This window comes from Macaca fascicularis, chromosome 4 (assembly GCF_037993035.2).
Source record: "Macaca fascicularis isolate 582-1 chromosome 4, T2T-MFA8v1.1".
In the NCBI taxonomy this organism is placed as follows: domain Eukaryota; kingdom Metazoa; phylum Chordata; class Mammalia; order Primates; family Cercopithecidae; genus Macaca; species Macaca fascicularis.
Window position 1 is genome coordinate 165,526,696 of NC_088378.1, and position 6,845 is coordinate 165,533,540.

The 6,845-nt window shown below is 46.0% G+C and overlaps 1 pseudogene; it reads left to right on the plus strand.

Annotated features, from left to right (window-relative positions):
• The first annotated feature begins 1,103 nt into the window (after positions 1-1,103).
• Positions 1,104-2,902, plus strand: LOC102145665 (heterogeneous nuclear ribonucleoprotein L pseudogene; annotated as a pseudogene).
• Positions 2,903-6,845: the final 3,943 nt, after the last annotated feature.

Consider the following 6,845-nt stretch of genomic DNA (forward strand, 5'->3'; position numbering starts at 1 on the left):
AGGCTTTAAAAATAGAATTTGACAAGGTGACCCTAAAAGTTATATAGAAATGCAAAAAAACTTAAGTCAAACAATTTTGAAAAATAATGTTGGCCTTAAACTACCTGATTTTAAAACTTACTATATGAGTAAAGCTACTGTAATCAAGACAATTTTGTATTGGCCTAAGCATAGACTTATGGACCAGTGGAATAGAATAGAAATCCAGAAATAAGCCCTTCCATTGATGATCAATCGATACTCAACAAAGACACCATGCCAAAAAAAAAAAAAAAGTGTGGTCCTTACCTTACACTTTACACAAAAGGGTATGTACAATAATGCTAAAAATCTTTTTTTTTTAATCCTGAATAATTAGCTCTTTGCTTTAACTCCTAAAAGTGGGTCAAATACCTTGAATGACCTTGTCTGCTCTTTTGGACAACTTTACCAATGTTTTTCTCACTGTGACCGGATTTGTCAAGCTCTGAGTCGCTTGGAAGAAACTCCACTATATTACCCTGATAGACACCTGCAGTCGGACATTTTTTTTTTTTTTTGAGTTGAAGTCATGCTCTGTTGCCCACGCTGGAGTGTAGTGGCACGATCTCAGCTCACTGCAACCTGCATCTCCCGGGTTCAAGCAATTCTCCTGCCTCAGCCTCCCTAGAAACTGGGATTACAGGCACGCACCACTGCGTCTGGCTAATTTTTTGTATTTTTCAGCAGAGACAGGGTTTGCCATAGCTGGTCAAGGCCTATTGGCCAGGCTGGTCTTGAACTCCTGGCCTCAGGTGATCTGCCCGCCTTGTCCCCCAAAGTGCTGGGATTACAGGCATGAGCCACCGCGCCTGGCCTGCCCTGGGATTTTTAAATTGACTCCAAAAGGTACTGAAAAATCTCAGATGGGCTCTCAACTCAGATTTTATTTTATAAAAGAAAAATGTGTCTCCCGCCCTGCCTCGTGGGAGGTTGAGGGAGCGGAACGGATGGGCAGCGGCCTTGTCCTCTAGAGTGGGGAATTCCATCTGATGGAAGCTTAATCGCTAAGGAGAACTGTTATGACCCACACAAAACCCCTGCCTCCCCAGTTGTCCACATCAGGGGCCTAATTGGCGGTGTAGTGGAAGCTGACCTTGTGGAGGCCTTGCAGGAATTTGGACCCATCAGCTATGTGATGGTAATGCCTAAAAAGAGACAAGCACTGGTGGAATTTGAAGATGTGCTACGGGCTTGCAACACAGGGAACTACACAGCCGACAACCAAATATACATTGCCGGTCACCCAGCTTTTGTCAACTACTCTACCCGCCAGAAGATCTCCCCCCGCCCCGAACTCGGTAACTCCCGGAGCGTGAACAGTGTGCTTCTTTCTCTTTACCATCCTGAACCCCAGATCACCACGGATGTTCTTTACACTATCTCTAATCCTTGTGGCCCTGTCCAGAGAATTGTCATTTTCCGGAAGAATGGAGTTCAGGCCATGGTGGAATCTGACTGTGTTCAAAGTGCCCGGTGGGCCAAGGCCTCGCTCCATGCGGCTGAAATCTATGCTGACAGCTGCACTCTGCCAAGATCGAATACGCGAAGCCTACACGCTTGAATGTGTTCAAGAATGATCAGGATACTTGGGACTACACAAACCGCAATCTCAGTGGCAAGGTGACCCTGGCAGCAACTCAAACAAACGCCAGAGGCAGCCCCCTCTCCTGGGAGATCACCCCACAGAATATGGAGGTCCCTACGGTGAGTATCACAGTCATTACCATGATGAGGGCTACGGCCCCCCAGCCCCCCACCTCACTAAGAAGGGAGAGGGATGAGTCCACCAGTGGGGGGAGTCACCGTCGGGGCCCAAGTCGCTACGGCCCCCAGTATGGGCACCCCCACCCTTCCCCCACCACCCGAGCATGGCCCTCACGCCGACAGCCCTGTGCTCATGGCCTATGGCTTGGATCAATCTAAGATGAACTGTGACCAAGTGTTCAGTGTTTTCTGCTTGTATAGCAATGCGGAGAAGGTGAAATTCATGAAAAGCAAGCCGGGGGCCGCCGTCGTGGAGATGGCTACGCTGTGGACCGGGCCACTACCTACCTCAACAACAATTTCATGTTTGGACAGAAGCTGAATGTCTGTCTCCAAGCAGCCAGGCATCATGCCCGGTCAGTCATGCGGGTTGGAAGTCAGGTCTTGCAGTTACAGAGACTTCAGTGAATCCCGAACAATCGGTTCCCCACCCCGGAGCGGGCACAAGAACCGCATCCAGCACCCCAGCAACGTGCTGCAGTTCTTCAACGCCCCGCGGGAGGTGGCTGAGATGTGCGATGTGCTGGGCGTGAAGCGGCCATCCTCTGGGAAAGTATTCTCAGGCAAAAGTGAGCGCAGCGGCTCTGGGCTGCCGGAACGGGAATCCCAGAGCGATGCCCTGGCGACTCCGGGCACCACTGCCAGATGAAAAACCCAGATGGTCCATACCCTCACACTCTGAAGCTGTGTTTCTCCACCGCTCAGCATGCCTCCTAATTAGGTGCCTAGGAAGAGTCCCATCTGAGCGGGAAGACATTTCTCTTTCCTTTATGCCTTTTTTTTTTTTTTTTGGAATGCTAGGTTTGTAGAGGCTTAACCTTAATGGAAACACTGGAACACTGGAAGTCTGCAAGGGGAGCCAGAGGGGACCTGATATCTCCCAAGATTAACCTTCACTTCTTCACTTTTAAAAAATTATTGTGCAAGGCCAGGAGCGGTGGCTCACGCCTGTAAGCCCAGCATTTTGGGAGGCCAAGGTGGGCGGATCACCTGAGGCCAGGAGTTCGAGACCAGCCATGGCGAAACCCCGTCTCTACTAAAAGTACAAAAATTAGCCGGACGTGGTGGCGGGCGCCTGTAATCCCAGCTACTTGGGAGGCTGAGACAGGAGAATCACTTGAACCCGGGAGACAGAGGTTGCAGTGAGCCCATATCGTGCCACTGCACTCCAGCCTGGGCGACAGAGCAAGACTCTGTCCCAAAAAAAAAAAAAATTATTGTATATGTGATTCTTTTTTTCCTGTTCATACATTTGTGCTGCCCATGTACTCTTGGCACATTTCAATAAAATTGTATGGAAAATAAACACAGCAAAAAGAAAGAAAGAAAGAAAGAAAAATGTGTTTCTATTTGGAGGATTTAATTGACGGCTGTGCCAATAATTTCTCAAATTTAGCTGTGCTCATTCTCCCTAATTTATTTGAAAGACATGACAAGGAAAACAAGACCTTACTTGGGCTTTTCACTGCTGGGGCTCTCTGGCCCTAAAGAGGGGAGAGGGTCTACAAAATCCTGGGTCAGCAGCTGTGGTTTTGGGATTTCACACACAGAGCGCCTAAGTGTGCGTCTGTCCTGACAGCCTAGAACATTGCTGATCAGGACACAGCCTGCCCAGGTGAAATGCCTCCGAGGCAGGCAAACCCTCAATTAATCTTCTCAAGGCTTCAGTAGACCTAAGAAATGAGTGGACACGCCTTTCTATCAAGGAAGAAGCTGTGGGTTTGCTCATGTTTTCTGGATTCCTTCCAGCTTCTAGGTAAGTTTCCTTTCTCACAATTCAGGAATGGGTGTGGAGAGCTGCAAGCTTGTCTTCCCTACCAGCGGCAGCAGATTCCCTGACCTGCCTGCACTAGCAGCAACTTGCAGGATGGACACTTTACTCTTTTGTCTAGAGATTTAATACAAGGGAAAGCAGGCCCCCTTCCCATGAGGTTAATAAAAGGGAATCGTATTGAAAACGAGAATACATTCCCAAAACACATTTCCATCTATCTCCCTTCCCGCAAATACTCATTATAATTGAATTTAAGAATAGTCAGCCATATCTTTTAGAGATTACTTCCCTCCTACCAAACAAATTAAACTTTAAAAACTCTTTTTCAGCTAGTAATGAGTCTTTATTTTAGAATATATCACTCTCTTATCAGAGGCATCAAATCATTTTCTTTTCATCAATAAAAATGTCACAATTAAGAATTGTAACTTGGCTGGGCACAGTGGCTCAGGCCTGTAATCCCGGCACTTTGGGAGGCCAAGGCTGGCGAATCACCTGAGGTCGGGAGTTCGAGACCAGCCTGGCCAACATGGTGAAACACTGTCTCTATTAAAAATACAAAATTAGCTGGGCAGAGTGGTGGGTGCCTGTAGTCCCAGCAACTTGGGAGGCTGAGGCAGGAGACTCGCTTGAACCTGGGAGGTGGAGGTTCCAGTGAGCTGAGGTCGCATCACTGCACTTCAGCCAACCTGGGCAAAAAGAGTGAAACTTTGTCTCAAATAAAAAAGAAAAAAGAAGAAGAATTATAACTTAATTTTTTGGAGCTCCAACAGCCATAACTCAATATTCATTTGTTCTCATAGTGCACTTTCTACCTCATAATTTCAAGACTTTCAAGATAAAATTAATATCACATGATCAGAAAAATGTAGATAATAACTGTACAAACCTGGACAAGTCATCTTCCTCTTCTAGAGGCAATGTGTGCAGGGCTGACACACAATCACACCATTTCTTTCAGATCGATTATTTCTAGATTTTATATATTAACAAATACATTAAAGAAAATGCCTAGGACCACCCCTAGTTTGTGACAAGGTTAATCATGGCATGTGGTTTTTAGGTCTTCAGTGTCATTTCTGAATATTGCTCCTACCAATGCAATCTTCTACATTTTTTGTTTTTGATGAAGAGATGTTATCATTCAGTATCTTTTTTTGTTTCTTTGTTTTCATTTTGGTCACTGCACTGGAACACAAACCTGCCTCTCTCTCTCTTTCTCTCTTTTTCAGTCGTCTGTTGCCCAGGCTGGAGTGCAATGACTCAAACACAGCTCCCTATAACCTCAAACTCCTGGGCTCAAGTGATCTTCCCACCTCAGCCTCCCGAGTAGCTGGGACCACGGGTGCATGCCACCATGCCCAGCTACTTTTTTTTGCATTTTGTAGAGACAAGATCTTGCTATGTTGCCCAGGCTGGTCTGTAACTCCTAGGCTCAGGCACTCCTCCTGCCTTGTCCTCCCAAAGTTCTGGGATTACAGGCATGAGCCACCACTCCCGGTATTGTGCCCCTTTTTGATATTTTCTTTTGCATTCGAAAAATAGCATCTTTTCTCAGATTATAAAATTAATATTATTCATCACAAATATTTAAAATATGAAAAGTTATGAGGAAAGTGAAATCACTCCTAATCACTCCACCAAAAGGTAATCACTGTTAACACTTATGGTTTATTTCCTTCTAGTATTTTCTTTTTTTTTTTTTTTGTTTTGAGACAGAGTCTCGCTCTGTCACCAGGCTGATGGCGCAGTGGCATGATCTCGGCGCTCTGCACCCTCTGCCTACTGGGTTCAAGTGATTCTCCTCCCTCAGCGACCAGAGTAGCTGGGACTACAGGAGCGCGCCATCACGCCCAGCTAATTTTTGTATTTTAAGTACAGACTGGCTTTCACCATGTTGGCCAGAATGGTCTCCATCTCTTGACCTCATTATCTGACCGCCTCGGCCTCCCAAAGTGCTGGGATTACAGGCATCCACGCCCGGCCCTTTTAGTATTTTCATGTAGAATCACTTTTTTCTCCAAAAGGTATACAACAAATAAACCAAAAGCTGTTTTCCCATTTGTAATCCATATCCATCTGGCATAAGACCATGTAAACTTGATCTCGAGCTTGTCCCAACAGCCCTACCAGCCCGAGTTTCCCATCCCTGCCTCGTGGTCTATTTCTCCATCCACCCTGATCCAAATGCCACTCTCACGGAACTCTAGATTTGAGTTCACCTTCATTTCCGTTTGACCCCTCAGACCTTGGGAATGTGAATTGTAGAGGCAAAACTTCATGAGATTCGTTTTTCTCTGAACCCAATATAACAAAACACAAGTGAGATTTTATTAAAATCTACATTCCTTACTGTTTTTTATGCTTTGGAAATCAATCCAGTTTTACTCTGCCTTTTTCAATGCAGGTATTTCAAAGGATATGAGATACTCAAGAGTAGGCACCTATTTATATATGTAACTCCAGCACATGGCCCATAGTAAGTGCTCAATAATTCCTGTTCACCGGTCACTTAAATAACACTTAGAGAACTCTTACTTCCTGTCTGGGTGAATATAATCAATGCTTAAGATTAATAAGGGCAACAGAAATGAATGCGCTGGGTGGTTCAGGATCCTTTACCAGCCAGAAGCACTCGTCTTTAACCCCTAAACATTTCTGTTCCCCTCACTGGGAACCTTTTTAACTACTAGCATTCTCCTCCTGCAGCCATGGACTCAGTCTGTCTTTCCATTGACCCACCCCTGGTTGGCTTCGACACTTCTCTACCATCAAGGATGGCTTTGGCCTCCTCATTTCATTGACTTGAAGTCTTTTCTCTACCTCCCATGGCTGCACCTACTGCAGTTGGCCCACTCCCACCCTCATCTCTCTGCCGAAACCATCCTTGCCAAACTCTGTGGCCACTTCTCAATCCTTATCTCGCCGAACCTCTCCAAGGCATTTGACACACTTGACCTTACCCTCTTCTTTGGAGATCTTTAGAGTGCATGATTTCTTGCTCTGAGTCTTCCTCGTACCTCTAACTGCCCCTTCCCAGCCTCTTTTACAGAGTCCTCTTCCTCTGCCTGAACCTTAAATGTTGGAATCCCCTGAGTTTCTGTCCACAGATCTCTTCTCACCCTGCAAACTCGCTTACCCGATCGCATCCACTCGCATGATTTCTGCACTGTGTAGGTCCCACACGCCAATAACTCTATTCCATCTCCAGGTGGAATATATATGCAAGCGCCTACTGAATAGCTCCGCTTGAATGTCCCTCAAAATCAACAAGTCCAAAATAAAA